Below are 23,084 nucleotides of genomic sequence, written 5' to 3' on the forward strand. Positions count from 1 at the left end.
AAATACTACAGTTGTACAAATAACAGTACGTGAGTTATAATTTATTCCACCCTTGACATTTAGCCAGCTCAGAGAGAATGCGTGACAGTTAAGCAGTTGTAAGAAAAAGAACTGGAAAAATGCCACATTCAACTGAAATGACAGGAAATATTTAGGTAGACAGAATGTAATATATTTGGTAGACTTATGGTATTTTAGTTGCCCCTTTGTGAAAAGGGATAAATACATGTAAAAACCGTAAAAAAATTTTGCAGGTGTTTCAGCTGTAGGTTTGTGTCTTCACCAGGTGCTACATATTGGTTTGAAAAACAAGAGGTTACTTACAATTCAGCCTGTCTATACATTCACATGATGGTTGTACATGCTCCCAGGCACACAGAACAGGAGGATTTTTGCATTAGCAGTGCTGGTGAGATACAGAAGCAAGTCTTTCCCACATATATGGACATGCATGCTGCTACCTGAACAGTACCATGCATCCCAGGTCCTCTCAGCCTCAAAATCTCTAGGGACTCAAGGTAGTCTGCCGACACTTAATGCAAAAGTTACAGCTCAAAATAACTGTTCTGTCTCCTTCAACCTCATGCATAAATGTACACACTTATTACAAGGGACACTATCAAATATTCCAAAACCACAAATCCCAGAGTGGGGTTCCCAGGAGTCTCAGAGTGCCTAACTGAACGAGCACTGAAGGATAAGTATCCAAAAGGAAGAGTTGTGCCAAGAAGCTCTATTAACAGTGAAGTGTTGTGCTTTATGTGATGAATATATGTATCTCAGGAAAAAAATAGTCTCCACAGCTGTCACTTGAAATCCGGAAGAGTGACCTCAGTTGCTCACAGGCTGTTCTACCTTTGCAGTTTCACGAGCTCATTTAATGAGACAAGTTCTTTATTAAAATTTTCATTCTCATTTTCTGTAACCATAAACATAAATGGTTCCTGACTCAAATGACGTTCTCGATATGACTGTGAGTAAAAGCTTTTCTGCTGAGGTTTAAAAGAGACATTAGCCTGTAAGAGTGGGTCATTGACCTAGCTATAGAAGGCACCAAGGTCCTTATTTCTTTGTGAAAAGTCCTCTGTCTGAAGTTTTAGAGCAGAGACATTCATCAGATGCACTGTAAACTGACAGTCTTCAACTAAGGTACTGATGTTCATGACCCAACTCCAGAGAGTAAGAGGAGTTTTTGAAGTTACACACTGGAAAACAGAAGACATCCTGAAAATTTCTTTGGCCTGCTCCAGCCAACAGGATTGCTGCTGCTTACAGAGAGGAGAACAGATGGGGAAAGATGTAACATGGAATCAAATACATCTATTACAGATTGACTAGAAATGACTTTATTTCAAGGCAGAGACCAACCTTAAGGTAATCCAGACCTCCGAGACAGGTCAGATGACATAATTTGCTTTCCCCTACTCTAAATCTTAGGAAGTAGCTGAGCCAGCCTGAGAAACCATGTATCTGCGTGGTTACCTTTGACTACTTTGGTTTCAGATTGACAGTTTTCTAGCATAAACAAGAGAAAGTCATATATCCCTCTTTGTGTTGATGGTACTATGAATCATCATTGGCACATGATGGTCCTGAATGTCTGCATGGTCTGTTTCTACCTATATCCCAAGCTCTAAAATCATAAGAGCGAATTTCCAAAATGAAGAGAAATGTGTATTACTATAAATCTGAAAGTGGGACATTTCAGACATTTTCTGGCATCTGCCATGAATAGATGGCAACCAAAAATTGTTATGCAATGATATTTAACGCATTCACTGGATCAGAGACAGGTAACCAGGCTGTTCTAAACCATAATCACATGCAACGTGTATGCAGTCTTGCAATAAATGCCATAGATGCACAGTCTGTGCTGATGCCACCTCACCAGATACATTCTGCTTATATAGGGAAATGAGTCCAGCTGTCTCAAGAACTTTACGATTTTTTCCTATTGTGCTGGTTTTGGCTGGGATAGAGTTAATTTTCTTCATAGTAGCTAGGATGGGGCTATGTTTTGGATTTGTGCTGGAAACAGTGTTGATGATAACACAGGGATGTTTTCATTATTGCTGAGCAGTGCTTACACAGAGTCAAGGCCTTTTCTGCTTCTCACACCACTCCACCAGCGAGTAGGCTGGGGGTGCACAAGAAGCCGGGAGGGGACACAGCTGGGACAGCTGATCCCAACTGGCCAAAGGGATATTTCATACCATGTGATGTCATGCTCAGCATATAAAGCTGGGGGAAGAAGAAGGAAGGGGAGGACATTTGGGGTGATGGCTTTTTGTCTTCCCAAGAAACCATTACACATGATGGAGCCCTGCTTTCCTGGAGATGGCTGAACACCTGCCTGCCGATGGGAAGTAGTGAACGAATTCCTTGTTTTGCTTTGCTTGTGTGCGCAGCTTTTGCTTTACCTATTAAACTGTCTTTATCTGAATCCACGAGTTTTCTCACTTTTACTCTTCTGATTCTCTCCCCCATCCCACTGTGGGGGAGTGAGCAAGCAGCTGTGTGGTGCTTAGTTGCCGGCTGGGGTTAAACCATGACACCTATGGTAGATAAAATCCCAGGAGGAGAGCCCTTATAAACTTGAAATGGCAAACTGTGCATCAGAAAAACTTTAAGTTTGAACTTTTTGCAGCTCAAAATGAAAAACTTAAGCTAAATCTTAGGGTATTCAGAACTAACTAGAAGATATATTTCTGCAGGCAATCATCCTGGTCCAGACATATAATGAATTCCCACCTTCTTAGCTAAAAAAAATTACAGCCCTGGCTCTCGTGAAAAATCCTTCTGCCATACAACGACCAACTTATAGTGCCCTGAACTGATAATCACCTGGCTTTCATTAAATAAATACACTTCTAATTAAACAACCTGATCAACACACAAAAATGTGTGCTTTGCAGGCAAGAGATGGTAAGCAATTTATCTTTCAATATAATAGTCACTAATATCACAGATGCTATGTGGAATTTAAACTGATGAATAAAGGTATTTAGGTTATGAAGTCCTAGATTAGTCTACAGCCTCTATTCGTTTCAAGAGCAAGAAATAGCAACTCTAATTGTTGGCCCACAAGCAGGGTCCGGTACCTGGTGTGCAGTAAGCCAATCTTACACACAGAGCCGAGATATTTATTTAGCTCATGTTTGTGCAAAGATGGGTGCTAGGTGGTAATTCCACAAAGCTAGCACACCACACAAGAGAACTACAGCGTATTTATATTGTTACATGATTAGTAAAAGCCCGCCTAAGTTCATGCTCATTGGTTAGTTATGTTCAAATTAGCCTCGCTTGCCATGTAAATTAGCACGCATGCTCCTTGCGGGGGGGGGGGGGGGGGGCAAGTCTTTCCAGTCTTGAATTGAGTCGGTGGTCGTGATCTCCGCCTGCCGCCTTTACCTTTCCCCTAGTTACCGCAGTTTTTTGCTGACTTCTTGTTTCTTTGGCAATCATCGAGCCTCCGACGCCTTCTAGGGCAGGATGTTCCCCTTCTATCAGTCTTCTAGTTCTTCTTCAAGGGCATAGTCCTTGTAAGGCATGCATTGTTTATACAAGGCAATCAGGCTAGAAAAATGAAGACTACAGTCTAGGATAGGTATTAACCCAAACATATGGCTACATAATCGTTTCCACTTTAAGAAATAAGGGTTCAGTTTTTGGACTATTGCTATTGGCCCAGAAGCATTTTCACTTTTCACCAAAACAGGTTCTCACAGGATGATCTCTCTCTCTCTCTCTCAAACAGGGTTGGTGAAGAGAGAATACAGAATAGAGTCACACAAAAATTCAGGTTGGAACGGAACTCTGCTAGTTTTCAGGTCCAAACCTCACCAAGACAAGGCCACCTTCAAAGTTACATTAGGTTGCCTGTTCAGTTAGGCTTTGAAAGTCTCCAGCACTGGTTTCCAACAAGTCAGGAACTTCAGCAATGTAATCTTGATCACAATATACGGGACCTGCCACAATTAGAGTAATATAAGTCTGTTACCAGGATCTGGTGAATCAAGGAGGTTGGAAGTACATGACAAACTGATTTTCAAGAGTCTCAACTTTTGAAAAAGGCCAAAAACAGCAAAACCAAAGGGCATATGCATAGGTCAAATGGACTATACAACTGAAAGTGCCAGCATATGGGTAGGCAGCTGGAATGTTTACCTGACAGCCATTAGGAGTGCAAACAGGTAACTCCACAAAGCAAAGGGTAGAACAGAAGTATTCTTCCTCAAGGCCTGTAGTGTAACACAAAATCTTTGACTGCAAGTACAGTCTTATGAAGACTTTCTTTCACTGAAGAAGCCTTACTCTCACTTCAAAGGGAGATTGAGAGGATGCTGGTCAGTATGGTCACAATGCTCTCTCCCAAGAGCCACTACGAGGGTTATACTGAAGAAATTGCAATATCTAATCTAAGAGTTTGTAAAATGCTTCTCAAGGACAAGCAGTCCTACTACAAATTTCTCAAATTCTCATAAAAATCCAGAGATATCATTTCACAATAGTAACAATATCATCAGAAGTCTACAAGGCCAAGAGAATATTTTGCTGGAAAGGAAGGCACTATCTTCTTTCCAGATTTATCCCCCAAAAGAAAAAAACATACCAGAGATGACTGTCCACCTAAGGAAAAGATTTCCACAGGAGGGACAGTTTTTAAAGCCAAGTGGATGAAACCAAAAGAGGAATCTTCAAAGAAAAAGAAAATCAAAAGACCCTAAAGAGACTAGAGACAAGGCTGATTAAAGACAATAGAACAAAGAGACGGTGAACTGGCACAGTTCTCAGTTAAGCAGTGAACTGCTCAGACCTCGCTTCAGCAGTACGAATACAGCATCATTCACAGCACGCAAGTAGACGGGGCTTTTATGCGAACAAAACAGTTCTACTATGGCACACATTTCCAGGGGACTGAGTGCAGGTGGAGTTCTATCAATCATGAATGTTAGCAATACATAGATATTTCAATACATATGTTTCCTTTTCGTTTAAATATTTATGTCCATCTGCCTTGCTGTTTGGTGTTATGAGTTAGTAACCTTGAGGTGAAAGGAAAAAAAAAAACCCACATGCTTTGTCTTCAGCCTGTTACAAGGTAGTCTATTCCAGACCACCCTAAGTTTGAAATATCATCACTAATCACTTTGAACATACATAAAGAAGCATCCAAAACCTGACATTCTCAGTAGAAAACAGAAAGAATGAGGACAAAAACATTATCTCCCTTTTACAGATAAGAGAGGCAGAGAGAGAGAGATCAGAGGATTTGCTGAAAGTAACACAGGTAAGGCAAGGCTATTCCCAATATTTACTCATGCTAAAACTCTGTCTCTGTCTGGCCTTGTAAAATTATTCCAATACCTTTGGGTCCACAGGCAAATTAGTTCTTTATTTATTATCCCAGTTCTCAAGTATCTTTCAGATGAGCTCATCCATTGTTCCCATACAGCTGGGTAAACAGACAAAGTCAATTCTATCATGCAGGTTTACCTTATAGCATTCAAAACTGTTTGCATATGTGGGATTTTTTTTCCTTTAAGCAAGCTAAGAATGTGTTTAAAGGCAATCTGCGTTGAAAAAAGAGGAATGGGAAAGTTTAGGGATAATCAGAAAGGAAGGGCTTCTGAAGATTGATTTGTTTCAATATCCTTTTCAAAGGAAAAAAAAAAAATCAAATAACCAACATTTGAAGCTTCAGTATGTAATCACCATCATCGAGGTAAAAAAAGACAATGATATGGACAAGAATTTTAGTCACTGACATGAAAAGAAAGCAAGGCTTTCTAGTCTTTGCAAAAAATGGCTTCCTCTGGACTTTACTGTGAAATGACACCACAAGTGTGTCAACAATTTTTAAATGAACAAGTGATTCAAGAGCAATAGTAACACAAAAAAATATTTTTTTTTTTACTATCAGCCTCCCCCCCAAAACTTAATCTTCTTAAGATTTTACAATCTTCTCAAAGCAGACCATGTCTTTCCATATGCTTGTGTGAGAGACTGAAAAAGTTAATGTCTCAACCATTGTGGTAAAACAAGTCACGGTTTGTATAGCAGCAATAAACCATAAACGAGAGGTCAGATAACTCAAGATGCAGAAGGCATGCTGGAGGGTGCGCAGTTCCATGTTCTGATAGGCCCGGCATGACAATGCACCATATATGGCCAGAGGTCATACAGAGTTTATTTGAGGAAGGGGCTCACGATCACCCCGTCCCAATGGCGCCCGCACAAAGGATCAGGAGCTACATAACTCCCCGAGAGGCGGGGACTAGACTACAAAAGGCACAAATCCAAGGAGCTGTGCACGCGCCCATGACCAGAGGATTGCCACATCCGTCATTGTCATCGCGGGATCCAAGGGTGGTGATATCTCTCTCTTTCCTTTTCTTATAAATGCCTCAATAGAATCCACGCTGCCTATTATTACGCTTTCCAAGTTTAAGTTGCATGTTCCATAAATAAAGTGTTTAATTGATCACCTGGTGTCGTTTCACCTTAATTTAGCCCAAGGGAATCACAAAACTGCTACGACCCCCCCCCAGGTCACCCAGTCTGGGTCGTAACAGCTTGCACAGTGCTTAGTACATAACAGTACCTCGTTCCTCATGAGGGCCTCTGGCATTACTAAAATATAAACACCAAACAGGAGACAGATGACATAATATACAAGAAAGGGGGAGAGCAGATATCCCATTGAAAATAAATTCTTGATATTCCTTTCTGTCTACAATCCCACCCCATAGCTGTACCATTTCTACAAAGGGGGGAGAACCGAAGCCTAAAACACATACATAACAAGAATCTATGTAAATCAAGGGAATTAGCAGTTGTGTTGATAATCTTCCACAAATAAGAAAAAAAAGGTGCCAACTGTACCTGTAAATTCAAAGATTAACATTAATAGGCAATGCTGAGACTACAGGCATTATCTTTCTTTTAGATGAAGTAGCTCAAGCAGCCCAGTCCTGCAGAAACTCAGCTGCCTGTCCAACTTCTGTGACTCAAGTCCTACCCTACACTGCAAAATATCTACAGATTCATCAGCCAGAGACCTGCCAAAGTAAACTGGATTCTTGTCTCTGTTTGAGATGGCAGTGAAGCAGCGACTATATAACTAGGTCAGACCTGATTACCTAGAACAAGGGCAATTTTCTTTATATCTCTGTGTAAAGCTTCTGAAAATGGCAACGACTGAACATTTGGGAGCTGCAGAAAGAACATCCAAAAATCATTTTTTATAGGAGGTTTAACTACTTTTTAATATGGATGGTATTTTCTATTAACATCAGGGCAAAAGCCTATTGTTCAGTAGAGCTCTTCACTTCCTTTACACAAGAGCTGTCTCTTTGACTCTGTCTGAGTCAACTTTAGTGACCACTTTAATATTCACTTTACAGTTAATGCTTCTTTTTATGGGTTGGTAGAAGGTAAACCAATTTCAGTTCGGTTTCTAGGTATTGAATTTATTATAAAAAGTTATGTACTTAAAACTCCTATAATGAAACCAGAGGCATCATGAGATATTAACCTAGAGTTAATGCTGAGAAGGCCAGTTTGAATAATTCAATTCATGTCACCTTAAGTATCTTTTCAAATGGAATTAACTTTATCTAGCTCACAGAAAAAGGAAGCTCCATGTTCCAAGTTACTGATTATTGACTCCACGAGAGTTATGTCTTAAATCATCTCACCACCATCTTCCCAGCAATTTTATTTCACTACTACCAGAATGCTTCTTTAAATTTTGAGGGCTGACTTTCGTTATAAAGAAGCAGTATTAGCTAAGAGGAAAACATGATTTCAGAATTATTTCTACCATTAGGTGATGCTAAAACAGACAAAAATAAAAGTTAACACCAAAGTAGCTGCCTTAGTTCAATATAGCTACAAACCAGGGCTGCATTTCAGCCACATGCACACAGCTACTGCAGTTGTTTGTCTCCCATAAAACTGCACCTCTTTTTGCAACAACGCCATAGATGTTTGGTAACGCTGCAGTTCTCTTGACCTGTTAAATTGTCTCATTCTAACACAAAGCCCAGCATTTAAACACTGAAAGGAGATGCTTTCAAATACCTATCTAAGCCCAGGGGAAAGTGACAGCTCATGGTCAGCATTATTGTACAGTAAGAATGACGAAGTCAGGCAAAAAAGCAGGTGATGTTAAGATATAGGTGTAGCATTAGAAATAAGTAGGAAAAAGAGGGGAAAATGAACAGAAACAAGAAAGAACAGCTCATAAAAGGCAGAACAAAGAAGTGCTTCAGTACTTCAGTATAACTGTGCAGTCCCATGTTTCTGCAGGACACAGGAAAATCAGAATGACATCTTACATTGAAGCACAGATGCCCTGGTAACATCAGCAGTCACCTGAAATAGGAAATGCTGATTACATCTCCTAGACAGCTCAAAGAAGTGAAAACCAGGTAGCAAGCTAGTATCTATTGATTTAAAGCCTGACATATCCAGGATTTCCTTAGCCCAGTCAAAAACAAACAGTAGGGAAAAGATTCCCAATGGATCAGGATTCTAACAAAACTCAGGAAGACTTCCTTTAGCCTAATATTTAAACAAGGTGGCTTTTTTCAAAGTCCAGCTTAAAACAAAAAGAGGGAGAGAATAAAAGCTTCAGCAGGGCAGAGAGAGCTGGCGTGGGCAGCACTCAGAGCAGGAGGAAAATTTTCTGGGTCTGTCACTCTCCCAATTCTTAACTCCCAAAAATCCCGCCCTACTGCGTTCCCCTGTGGCATTCCCCATCAAGGCAGACACCAGAATGCAAGCCCTATGCCTGCCTGAACTACTGTGTTAAGACAACACTCAAACAGAATAAAAAGAGACCTATCATGACCCTAAGAGGTCACAGTTCAGGTATCAAGACAAGAGACAGAAAGACAGCAACAAGAGAGGTGTGCGAAAATAACACAGTAGTCCAACAAGAAGCAGCCCAGTGACTTTTCTTTGGTTCTGATAGTTATCATGTGAAGGAGCGTTAGGGAAAGACCCGACACAGTGAGGCAGTCCTGCAAATCTCTCCACAGTTTCTGAGCTGTGAGGAGAAACATAGCATGAAGTGCTTGTTTGGGAAAAAAGGTAAAAATTTATAAAGCCAAAGGCATTAAAGATTTAAACAGCTCTATGCCTACCAGGACTGCATAGAAAGAGAAAATTGAAGAGAAAGGCTAGAAACATTAGAAATATTTTGCAAGGTATAAGAAAGACCAGTTGAAACATGCTTTGACAGGTTTTTATCTATGCCTACAAAGCTCTGGCACAGGGCAAGAGGGCTAGGGTAATTTTGGACCTGCTAGGCTGGAGCTGTAGACTAGGTAAACATAAATGAAATGTCAAGGCAAACCTCGATATAATATCTGAATTTGCATTTGTGGACAACAGTACCTGTAAGTACAGAGAAAAGAAATAATGGGATCAAAGACAAGCTTGATAGAACTTTGCACATGAAATCAGAAAACAAGTTCAGAGAAGTCTCTGCGTATACATTGATAGAGTGATTACGAAGACAGAAGAACAAGAGGAGATGAACTCGGATTGCTGTACCATCAGATGCTGATTTGACAGTTAATGGGCTGAAGGTTTCCTATTATCTGCTTCTATACTTTAGCACTGTAGATGTGATTACACCGGATAGCTTTATACTAGGTGCTAACCTAGTACAAGGTATGTGTATTTAAAGTTGAAAGGCTAAAGGTGAAAGGTTAAGCATGGCAAAACCTGAGAAAGGTATTGACATCATCCCAAACACAGCTGCCATGGTGCTGTGGGCACAGCTGCCATGGGCTCCTCTGGACTGTTTTCCATGGAGATCCCCAGCAAGTTGCATATCACAGATGAGAACACAGGCATCATCCATTCTCAGAGAAAAAAGTTCTTGTTTTGAACTCAATGCCATCACAAAATGGATGGCAGACAAAAATACAAAAGAATGGAAATGAAATGTTTATAAAGGCTAAAAGACTGACAAACAGCTCCATGTCCAACAACATATTTAAAAAAAAAAGCAAACCAAAAAAACCGCAAACAAAAACCATTAGCAGGACAAAAAACAATTCCTGATGCTGATGAAGTCAGAGAAGTAGTTCTACCTGCTTCCTGAATAGAATTAAATATGCACTCCTTCCTTCACAGGCTCCTGAGTAGGATCTGTCTGTGCAATTTTGTTAGTAGGGAACCACCGAGAGGCTAGAATCAGGCCACCTTCTGGATACTCTGTGCTGATCACTTTACTTCTAGCCCTATTATAAGCCTTTAAAACTCTTCCAGCAAAAGAAAAGATCAATGGCCCAACCTATAAAAAAGGCATAGCCTTACGTAGGATAGACTCTGGAGATCTGTAGATGGAAGCTACTGAAAGAGAATAGCAGGTAAGAATACTGGCTAAAGAACTTGTGTAAGTAGCCTTCATTTCCAAGGTATAATCTGCTATCAGCAGGGATGCAAATCAAGCACCTAGCTATCACAAAAAAATCTTAAGCAACCATGTTTTCAACTCTTTGGGCGCATGCATCTGAGAAACATTTTACCACTTAATGTAACATGTTGTACCTCTAGTCAACATTTTCTGGTTTTAAACTGCATATATAAGTATAGCTCTTTTATAAACAGCTCAAATCAGATGGGCTGCTTTACAGACTTGAGAAAGCACTTATTGACCAAATACATCATCTGTAACGTCCTTTTAAATCATCAAAAGCCATAGTGAAAATTTGAAAGGCTGTATCTATAGCGACTGCAATTATTTTACTGTTTAAGAAACAGGACATAAAACAGAAGAGCATCTTAACTTTTTCCTTAGCAAAGGCATGGGTTCCTATGATTCCTACTCCATTACACATGGTCAATTAACTTCACCCATTTTATTGACCAAAAAATTGGGGGTTTTTTTGTTTTCCTGCAATCCAAGGAGTCATGGGAAGCTAATCACAAAACAGTATTCGACACTGTATAATGCAAGACAACACACTTAAAGTTTCAGTTCTAGAAAAGAGAAAAGATGTTTCAAAGATGTCATTAAAAAAGGAGATGGGAGAAGAGAGCTTACCTTCTGCTCCTTTTCCTTGACAGCACTGAGTTCAGAAAGGGAGAGCGACAGTTTTTCCTGCTGCTCAGTTAGGTACTTCTGATAAAGGCTCAAAAGTTCCTGGCATTCTCTGTACTGCTGCTGCAGAGGTGAGACAGCAGAAGTTAAGGGAAAAATACTCTTTAGCGAATAGTTAGAGTCAAATATATGCCAACTCACTCTGCGTAAATCTGATTTATATCCATAAAAGTTCAATTTAAAAACAGATACTGTGTGTTTGAGTACTGCCTAATGATGATAAATCTGCCTAGAGATGAATGTTCAAGTACAACCTTCTTTCTACTCAGAGAATGGAAAAAGAAGAATTGCACCAAATTCTTTTATCATTGGAAAAGGGACAGCAACAGGAGGCAGGTGATGACATTGTTTCAGTTGGAACAATTATAACCCTCTGATTTGTATTCAACAAAGCCAGACACTACCAATGTTTATTTATAAATAAATAGCCAGCCAAGTACGTAAATAGTCCATTTTTAAGCACAGACATGGATTCACAAGCCCACATACCCAAATCCAAATCTCTCTGTTTGAGCACCAACGGCTCCAAAACCCACAGCCACAGATGCAGCGCTACAGGCCTTTCAGAGACCAGCAATGATTTTTGGACAGTAATCTGGAGAAGCAGCAACTGTGGTGTTTGCAAGGATATTAGCAAGCAACAGCGTCCTGCCTTGCTTGCAGCATTGAAATTCCAACAGGAGATAAAGCTGCTCTTCACCTGTCATTGTGTAATTCCCTCCCTTGCTCATGTAGCATGGTAAACCATTTATGCTCCCCTCTCTCCCCCCTTACTTTTAATTATGCGTGCAGACGGGATAAGGGCTCACTGTCCAAAGAGATTACTCTGAATAAATACTTTAATAACAAGTCACTGCAATTAAGGTAGGGAACAAAAACTTCTTCAATCTATAAAATGGTGTTAAGGTACAGATTTCCTTAACATTTTTATGATCTAATCATTGCTTCTGGGCAAATTCATGTTGCAATCATTTTTGCCACTCATGGCTGCATAAATAACTCACTGCTTTGTTATTCCCTGTTATGACCCTGAGTTGGGGGTTTTGTGGTTTTTTTCCCTTCTTCTTGTTCTTTTGGGGGAGGGGGGGCCTTGCCAGGTTTTGTTTGTTTGTTTTTCTTTGCTTTAAATAAAAGGCTACACAGAGAATAAGCAAAAAATTTTAGGAAGGAATGGGAGGTTATTAAACCCCAATGTTTAAATCAATGAGGAGAGCTCGTAGAACACCTTTGCTCAGCACCTGGAAATATGGGACGGTACAAACAATGGCCTAAAGAAGCTAATTGCTTTCCAGAGCCAGCCTGCCTGAAGCCTGAGCCATTTTACATTTCAGTTCATTTCGTCAGAGCGCACCAAAAGGCTGAAGTGATTTGTGGTGGTCTCAGGAGTCTCTGCCAGCTACGATGTATATAAAAGAAATTTTTTATTCCGGTTGTAACCATAGGCAGTAATGTTTATAGTAGGTGAACATATTAGCCTGGACGCAGGGCATGAATTTTACTCTAGAAAAAGCCAGTTCATTTATACAGCCTAAGAGTTAAATTTCAGTATTTGAAGACAAATTATCGGGAAATTCATTTAAACCCATGTTATGTGGCAGAATATAAAAACAGATAGTCCTATCTTTATCAATTTTTTACAGCCCTCAATTCACTTTGCTTCCAGCAATCCCTTCCCCACAAAACAGATTTTACCCTCTTCTCCCTCCAACTAGCACATTGCTGGCACAAGGAATGAGTACCCTAAACAGCCTTGGGGCACAGGACTGACAGCCATGTACCTATCCTCGCTCTTGCCACAGTGTTAATATCAGGCCTGCTGGAAAGCTAGGCAAGATTGCCCTCACTCCCAAGCTTAGAACATACATGTGCAAGTGTATCATAAAAAGATGTCCAAATTGTGTTTTACAGACTGCAGAGCCCTTGCTGTGCACACGATGCCACCACCTCTTGCTTGCAGCTGCCAAATTTATTTTAAATACACCTTAAAACATGACATCCAGAATTAACATTAGAAAAGCATGCAAGAAAATCCTGATTGTCCAAGGGTCAGTTATCTGATCATGACTGGGAAAGGCAATAGTTAACACAAGCTTGTATGGCAGCCGAGATATCCCTGAAATTCTCCTAAGATTTGGTCAGCATTGTAACTGTTAAAACTTCCTGTATTGGAAGAAAAAACCTTGTTCATTCACACAATCACGCTACATTAAGCAATATATTGTTACAGCCACCATAGTCTAAGAGTCCAAAGCCTTGCTTTGCTTACTAAGTAAACAAACATGAAGCTTCAAATGGAAAAAAAATAAAAATGGTCATTTGTTTGACACATGCAGAATAGCTCTAAGTACAATAATTCTCCATAATGTACTGGTACATTTACTGCAGAATATGTTCTTAAGAAAGAAAAGCCTTAATATTAAATCTTACTGTTCCATTCTATTGAATTTTTGCTAAAAGCTTCAAGATGATCTCTTCTTTTTTTCCCCTAAAAATTAGCCAGGCAATATACAACACTGCCACAAAAATATTTAAATCATTCTGATATAGCGAGGGCACACATATTATGGCAATACAGTCTCTAGACAAATACATAGGTAATGATAAATATTTTCATATTCTGCTTAAAAAAACAAAAAAAAACCAAAAAATGTTAAAAGGGTAAAAATCCCTATAGGACAAGTCCTACAGATTTGCATTCCACAGAAAAAGTAATGTGCCTAAATGCTCACATCAGATATTTCTTCATGTGTTCAGGAGCACAAATATTGGATTTACAAGATGTTAGTTACCTGACAGAACTGGTACTTCGCATTTCACTAAACTGTAGGTTTATGTCCAAGAAATATGCATTTGAATGTATCCGAGTGATACATTTTATGCAGTTTGTTAGTAAAGTATTAAGGTTGGGGGGGATCAAAATCAGAAATGCAAAGGTTAAGATTTCAACAGCCACATTTATATGTCATACTGCAAGTACTATACATTTTATAGAATTAGTTAATTTCGTCACTGAATGTAAGTCACAGAATTAAGAGTTCATTTATGGCTCTTAAGACATAATAGCCTCAGTGGAGATAGAGTTGGCTTTGAGAAGAGGGACTGGTAGCGCGCAGCAGTGGCATACTTAAGGAGGCCAGGAACAGATTTCCAGGGAGAGGGACATTAGGCAGGGAACAAAGAGCTTTATCTTAGGGGTGAAGCTTCATGAGCCATCGTAATGCTCAACTGCTGCCAAAGACAAGCTCCTTCTCGCCCCACAGAGTCTCACTCCCTCCATCCACACCAGCTCTGCAGCTCTTCCAAACACCTCACTTACCTCAAGGGCTTAGCAAACTGAACCAGCAATGCAAAGGGTCAGTTAAAGCACAAGAGCTGGCACGAAGTGAGAGGAGGGAATAGGCTGCTGGGAGAGGGGGCCACCTCTGGTAGGGTCCATCCACCTTGCAAAGTTTCAGCCCTACTCTTTCTCCAGCTCCGCTCTTAAGCCTCAGGTTTTTAAGTCTGCTCTACGACTATACCAACTACTTCCAGCTTACTCCTTGCTGAAATACTTTTAGCCCTCTCACAAGCTGAAGTAGGACAGACAGCTACAGTTCCTTGCTTTCCGAGAATCTGAGGGGGGGAAGAGGTGGGAGAAAAAACTGCCAATCTCTAGCATAACCACTGACCTCCTGCACTGTTCCCAGTACACTGTTTCCACTGCCTCTTTGACTATAAGTGAAGCCCAGCTTAAAATCTGAACTCTTTTGGTTTAGAGCATTCAGCAACTTCCTAGAAAGCTTTTGAATTTTACATATCAGCCTCCACATCCTTCTGTGAGCTACAGCAGTGCAAACACCCGCTGGTCTCTTCATCTACAGTCAAGATTTTCAAATGAAGCCAACACCAAGCTAGTCCATGAGGGCTATTTGCTGAAGTTCTGCCTTTCTTAAGTCACTTATTGTAAGAGAAAAAAAAAAAGAAATAAGGTAGAGGACCTTCTCTTTAGAAAGAAGGTTTTTTTTTAGCCTGTATCATTCAAGAAGGAATGTTCAGTTTTAACTCACTTTAAAGAAAAAGAAATTAAAGTAACAACAAGTCACGGGAATCTGGGGCTGGAAAAAAGTTTTCTAGAAGCTATTATCAAGGGAAGAGGACACTACTAATGAGATTTTTTTGGCAATCAAACTAAAATCAAAAGCCCTGTTGTATTTTCAGAGTGTTTGTGAGAAGTCCTCACCTAGTGACTCCTTCCTCATTGGCTTGTCACAAACATTTTTTGGGACAGGCATAAGCTCTAGTGTTCCCTTTTTACACATGGAAAAACTGTGGCACAGGGAGTGTTCGGTCATGTTTGTGCGCACAGGTGCAGCCCAGCAGTCACACACTACACAAGCCAGTTCCAGGGCACAAGTCTTTTAGCTGTAGGGTAAGTTAGCATAGCTTAGACATAGCACTAACAGAGCAGATTCATCTTGTGCCTGATTAGCTTAGAGTGCAAGTTTGCCTGCATTCACCCATGCAGAGAAGCCCTAATAGACTTCCCAAGCATCAAACAAGATGCCCAGGGATGACCAATTCCTATAGTGCATGACTATAGCTCTGACTTGGACCGTCCTTTCACTCAAGGCTGCATACTCTGATCCATGTCCAGAAGAACACAATAGCTAAATATCCATCTTCAGCAACAAGATGCTCCGGTCCCATCAGCCCCTATATCCAGTGGAAGATTCTCTAGACACTCAGAGCTATTACAGGGATATGCAAAGATGAATAAAGCAAGCAAAGGAAGGAAAAAGTCAAAGAGGCACAAGTTAGATTTAAATTTAAATAAGATAGCAATAACTTATACTTTGTGGTAGAGATACAAGAAACCTTCAGGGATATGATTTCAGCACATTATGAAGAAAGCTTTTTGACATCTGCCGTCATGATCTAGTAGCCACAAAACACTTCTTCTTTTAATCCCTGCTTAAGGACATGCATCTAGAAAGCTGACTAGTTATCATAATATTGGCAGTTTCAGCAAAGACCGAACTCTCTTCACTGCCTCAGGTAGTCCCTTCGACACAAAGGCTGTGAAAAAACTAGACTGAGAAGGAGATGCTGAGGAAGTAACACTGACACTACGTTGCTGAAGCTAGGCTGAGCAGTGAAAGAGAGTTCGGTCTGCAAAGAAAAATCTCTTCAGACAAGTTGCAGGCAGACCTGAGCTTTTCTGCCTGCCCTCCAACTAGGTGTGTATAAACCAGACCTATTCAAGGAGCTGTGCACAGCCACAGTTGCACAGCATCGAGCACTTCATGCCTGATCTAATGTACCTTGCTTTGATGTTTTTTGTGGGGTGTTTTTTTTAGTTTGGCTGCAACACCAAAACTACACCATTTCCAGAATGCGGCTGGACTGTGTCTGGCAACTTGAACAATGTCAAAGCAAGCTCAGATCTGTTTAATAGACAGACCTCTGCATCTATAACTTTGGCACCTTGTACAACTATGGCATTGCATTGCACTGTTAGTCAGCAGCCCAAAAATGTCTTAAAATGCTGCTGCAAGAGTAAGAAAGCATTTCATCAAACTCAAGCAAAGGCTAAGACCCAACATAGCTGGGTCTCCAAATAATACTATACCTGTATCTACAACTAAGGCTTAAGCTGCATTAAAATGCTCATAATACAAGAGAACAGAATTTGCAGAGTCTGCAGAGCCCCAAAGGCCCATGACAGCTTTGTGGCAAACTCCACTACAAGTGCACTCAGTTTGAAGTGGGCCGACATTTTTCCATGCATCACCCAAGCATATATTTTTCAGTATTTTGACACATGATGCAAAGAGGTTTATTTTCTACCTGAATATTTTGCATATCAATAGGAGAAAGATACTGTGCCTTTTGGGAAAGAAGCAATATGTATGTCATTCTGATTTCTACCTGCAGGCTCTCTTCTTCCTAAGCAAAGAAAGGATTAAAATAATGCAGCTTCAACCACTTTTACATATGAAAAGTCATATGAATAAAAATAAACTGCTGCTATTAATGAATTAACATCTAAAAGGAACACTTTAAAATATAAACTAAGATATTCTAAGCTCTTTCCTTTAGCATTAAACAATTATTACATAATTCATTTGAAGCTGATCCACATTGAATTTTAAAATACAACTTGTGTTTAATACATGCAGTCCTGCGCTTTCACAATCTCATCTCAGAAGAGCAACAACAAGACTGCATTTCAGAAGTCAAACTATCCAGGCACAGATCAAAGTCAAGCCTAACACGTTTCTTCTGGCTTTAAAATTAAGAGAAATAAAATAAAAGTGGCTTGAACCTATGTGAATCATTGTTCTGTGAAAGGGTGAAGACTAGTAACTTCTATGAAGGTTTATTATCTAAACGCTGAAGATGCTGCAAACAGTGAAGGTAATAAAATGTTTTATGAAACGTTTACTTCAGCCGTTCTTATATAACTGAGTTTATGTGGAGTCCTTGGCACAGTGATGCTAAGATCCTGTAGGGAACTTTCTGCACATCCACTTTTCAATGTAATAAAGAAATCACCTGATGCGGGTCTGAACCTTATGAGCTGTCGTGGTTTAACCTCAGTCGGCAACGGAGCACCACACAGCCACTTGCTCACACACCCCCCCGTGAGATGGGGGAGAGAATTGGAAGAGTAGAAGTGAGAAAAACTCATGGGTTGAGATAAAAACAGTTTAAGAATTGAAATAAAATAATAATACACAAAGCAAGTGATGCACAGTACAATTGCTCACCAGCCACTGACCGATGCCCAGCCAGTCCCCGAGCAGTGGCCCCCCCCGGCCAGCTTTCCCCAGTTTATGTACTGAGAATGACGTCGCATGGTATGGAATAGCCCTTTGGCCAGTTTGGGTCAGCTGTCCTGGCTGTGCCCCCTCCCAGCTTCTTGTGCACCTCCAGCCTTCTCAGTCGGTAGAGCATGGGAAGCTGAAAAGTCCTTGACTAGTGTAAGCATTACCTAGCAACAACTAAAACATCAGTGTGTTATTAACATCATTCTCATCCTAAATCCAAAACACAGCACTGTACCAGCTACTAGGAAGGAAATTAACTCTAGCCCTGCCGAAACCAGGACATGAGCCTTCAATTCAAAACACAATCTCTTTCTGATCCAAAGTCCTCAGGAAGCACGTTTCTGAAAATACTATAAAGAAGCAAGTCACATACAATAAGATAGAGTGATCTCCAATCTGAAGACCAACTGTTACATTTTAATTTATACTTGAATTTTTTAATGTTGTTATCCAGTCAGTAAATTAACTCAAGATGCAAGAATAAAAAGGGAAGATGCATAGGGAAAAAAGGTCACAAGGACCACAAAAGTTAAGAACTTCACTTCTGTTTGAAGCATCAGCATTATGTTGCTGAATGCCACAGCTCTCATATAAAGGAATTGCTTAATACATTCCCATTCTGTTTGAAGGGAAATTAAATTTACATTCTTTGGGAATATGGTATTGTAATTAGTTCATGACTTGATTACACTTCAAAGTGACCAAGACTGCTTATGGCGCATACAAATTAGTTAACTTATGGTTACCTATCTAAAGAGAAGCTACAGAGTTAAGAACAAAGTTGGGACAAAGCCAGGGCAGTCCTTTGGAGCTTTCAGGAACATATGTAAAACATCAAATTCAAATCTAGTCTCTGGACTTAGTGATGTCAGGTGAGAACAGAGATAAAAATGCAGTTTCCTGAACAGCTGAATGAGTTGTTTTCAAAAAATAATCTTTCAATCTCCACCCATACCAGCTGTAGGGCAACTGTTAAAATTGATCCTATAAAAAAAGCAAAAGAAGATAGATTTCCTACGCTGTTTAAAGTCAACAGTATGATTTATTCCTAGTACTTGTAATTTTTTAAATTTCTTTTATAGACAGCCTGAGTTTTATACCATCTACCAAGATGCTCTCTTCCACCCAGATGATGAAATTCCCCAAGTTCACTTTAAAGATACTGAAAAATATTGAAATGCACTATATAAATATATATTATATAAAATTATATTGCATCTAAAATTGGCCAAACAAAAAGATAGCCAGTATGATTTCAAGAGAGCAAGGAAAGTGTTTAAACTTAAAACTAATTCCCAACATAGCACATGAATTCAGAGAAGTCTCTATCATACTTTCAAAATGTAAATGCAGTTTAGGGTAGCAGATTTGATCCTATGTATTGAAAATCCTTTCCACAGGATATGCCAATCAAATTGGACAGCTTAGCTGCATATTGTCTGGTTCAAAGGTGGGTAAGGACAAAAATATCTCAAGCCATCATATGCCAACAGATGTGCCTGGATCAATAAATGCAAACACCATCTCAGACCTTGCACTTTCCATTCAAAGTAGAAAACACATCTGCAGCGTTATCTTCATTAATAACAAAAAAAGGATACTAACAAGAAAGAAAAAAGAAAACAAATGTTTATTCTATAGCCTGGCTGTGCTGACAACTTTCTTCTAGTGAAAAGGAGGGAAGAATGCAACACACAAAAGGCAAATTATGCCACTACAGACATTAGTGAAAACATGCGTTTTCATAAGAACAATCATCTCATGACAGAAAAACTAAGAACCTGAATACACAAAATACAGACCCAACAGATCATTGTAACAGGCTACTGGTCCTGGCATGGGCCATAAAAATTTTTTACTTTTGGCTTAAGAACGGCAATGCCAGGAGATTTTCCTTCGCTGGCAAGAAAGAGTTTGTTCAGAACATACTTGCTCCTTTCAGGGGAGCTCTGCCAATGTCTATAGCGACTTTCAGGCTTTAAAGATTTCCTTTGGCATTTACTTAGATGGCACAGCTACCCAGCCTCTTCCACTGGAAACTGTAAAGGAACTTGTTACTTATGTATTTATCTATCAGCTGGTAAATGTATGATCCTTTTTTACGGAAAAAAGGAGCCTGGAGATTCAGCCATTTACAATTTCTGTGCAAAACAGTCCCAGCATCTGAGAACAACACCACACATTTCATCATGTACGACAGAAAATAATCTCAACCTGGGCTGTATGAGAATATGAAGCCAAACGAAGGTATTGCACCTATCACCATCCACGCAAAAGAGTGCTCTTTATTCCTTTTACATATTTAGAGTGTAGAATTAAACAAATAAAAGGAACACTGCATAATTTAGCTTTCATTTTCTATCAAATTGCTCATAATTGTAACCACAAAATTATAATATTCTACCATATGTGCATTTGCAAAGCTGACAAAAGCACTTGTCTGCCCCAAGACAAGAAAAATGGACCTGTCGCTCCACCTAGTGACCTCGCTGGATATTACCGCTCTCCTAACAACTTGCACAGAGTGCTTGTCAAAGTTTGAGGTTAATTTTGTTACAGAGAGGGATCTAACGCATCACTTTGAAACATGAAAATCCGCCGTGCAGTCCTCCTGCTACTGCTCTTCCTCAAATTACACTCCCCTCCACTCACACACGCAGCCACAGCTGCAGAAATTATCATTCTTGATAATTTTCTCTTTTAAAGCTATTGCTATTTCGATAGTCTTTCTAACCTTCTTAGAACACAACCTGTCTGCACACTCCTGCTGAGAGAAATGCAATGCTCCTTTTATAAAAGGCAGCTGAGGTCAAATCACACTCCGTACAAGCGCACTACTACTCACTTTATAGGAGGTGCCCCAAATCCAAAAAAAAGGAAAGTATTCCACATCAGAGTGCTCCAAAGATTTTTCTTTTCCATCATGTCTTGTACACATCTCTAATTAGATAAGTATTTCAGAATGACATCAAAGGCCTCAGAAAGTTGGTCCTTTCTTGTAAAAACTGGCCTTAAACATGCCAGACTGAAAAGCACTGCTTTCACTGAACTGAAGCCAGTGAAGAGAAGGTTTAATAACAGCCTCATTATAAGGTTCATTGTTGTAGGACTATTTAATATACAAGATTAACACGTCTTATCTGCCACTTTCACTGAAACCTATTATACCCCTCATTAATATATGCACATTTCTACGTCATTTACAGCACTAAGGTCTGAAACAGCATGCGTTCTGCTGCTCTTCCTTGTGGTAGCTCTTTTTTGCAATAACAGTACTCAAAAATAAGCCTCACAGCTCAAAATGGAAGACATCATTAGGCAAACTAAACAGGGCTGCTTAAAAATGTCAGAAATTAAAAATTTAAAAATAAAAGTCCTTTGTTTTGCCAACACTCCAGATTTCATTTCTTGACTTTTGTTCCATCACACTCAGACCAAAAGGTGACACATCCACATTTTGTAAGCAGGAAACTTCTACCTTCCCAACTTAATGAATAATGACCTTTTTCCACCTGACAATTTGAGATTTAGAAGTACGTAAAGTAAACCATGGCTCCTCAAATTAACAGGCATTTTAAAATTCTTCACATGTGTATCATTGCAGAAGAAAAGGAAGCTATATGATACAAACAGTAAAACACTGTCCCAGATTATATATATTTGTGCCTGCAGATACACCAGGACAGACCAGAACAATGTACCTTAATATTATATGGAGGAGAGGAAATCATATAAGAAAAAAAAAGAGATATTTATGTTCTCAGTAGACCAAAGGGACCACGTTGACCCTTATTCTTGCACAAATGGGAGAACTGTTATGAGCCAGATGAATATAGGACAGAGCAAGAGAGAAAATTTCTATTGGAAGCATTTCAGGACAGAGAATATGCATTTGTCCACCAACTAAACAAACAGATTCAGGTGTTTACAAGCTCTTCTGTACTTCTACCCACCAGGTTCCAGACAAAGAAACAGAGGTGATTTTTCAGAGTTCACCTAAGCTGTGGAACTGCTCTCCACAAGAGGCTGTGAATGTTTAAATTTTACATGGAGTCAGCTAAACAATTTCATAACAACAAAAAAATCCATCTAGTACTATCAAACACAGAGACACATTCTGACTCCATGTTTGAATTACAGGTTTCTGGACGCTGGGAGACTCTTTGGGGCAAGTATTACTATTTGCTTATCCTATCCTTATACTTTGCCACATGGTTATGGCCACTGTCAGAGCTAAAACACTAAACTTGGTGTTTTGACCCGGTACAGACATTTTATGTTCTCATCATAATACAATAAACAGGTAAAATACATTAAAACTTGCTAAGTATTGTGAAGATACCGCTTCTCCAACCATCTGAAGAGAATTGCTACCACTCATAAATTGTTAGAAAACACGTTAAAAAAATTCTCTTTCCCTCACACTTGACTTTCTGAAGCTATCATATCCAACAAACAAGATTTCCAAATAAAATGGTTAATAGTTATTGAAGAGGAAGAAAACTGGGATTCTACTGGGAAGTATTGATAGCAAAGACTTAACTTCCAGCAGCCAAATGTACAGCTCCTGGGATTTTTCTACTGTTCTTGCAGACAAAGATGCTTACTCTGGCTGATTAGATTTGTATTAGAAAAAGGGTCTTTCCAGGAGAGGCCTATCCCCGCAGTGACACTGACCCATTTCCATTCACTGTTGTCTTTTTGGAAGTTTACATGATTTCAGGTAAAAAGTTGTTTCATGATGCTCTGAAGTATAATCTCCTGGAAGAAAAACCCTCATCTCATCCCTATATCCTCACATTTATTACCACAGAAGAATAGCTGGCATTCTGGAGGTCTTCTCGGATTCTTACATGGAGCATGCCAAGATATCCAGCTGGATGCTTATCAGCCAAGGAAGTATAGTGTATTGGTGGGGAAGAGAGAAAATCTTTTCTCCCTAGCCAGGACTTTTCTCCCCCAAAACAGTTCTCCATGCCTCTTAGAGAAACATTGGTAAGTGTTAGCTTTGAGCATATCAATGCTGGAGGGCTGTTACTCCAGAAGACAGGAATTCTGAAATCTAAACTCAGAAGTGCACATCAGAAGAAATAATAGCTGAAAACACTTTGCATAAAGACAGTTACTGGCAGCAAGGAAATGATACTTTCGGA

General features: G+C 39.6%; 1 pseudogene; it reads right to left on the reverse strand.

Moving 5' to 3' along the window:
• The window catches only part of LOC143171967 (protein hinderin-like), a 260,191-nt pseudogene that overhangs the window by 126,298 nt on the left and 110,809 nt on the right, over positions 1 to 23,084 (reverse strand).

This window comes from Aptenodytes patagonicus, chromosome W (assembly GCF_965638725.1).
Source record: "Aptenodytes patagonicus chromosome W, bAptPat1.pri.cur, whole genome shotgun sequence".
NCBI classification, from domain to species: domain Eukaryota; kingdom Metazoa; phylum Chordata; class Aves; order Sphenisciformes; family Spheniscidae; genus Aptenodytes; species Aptenodytes patagonicus.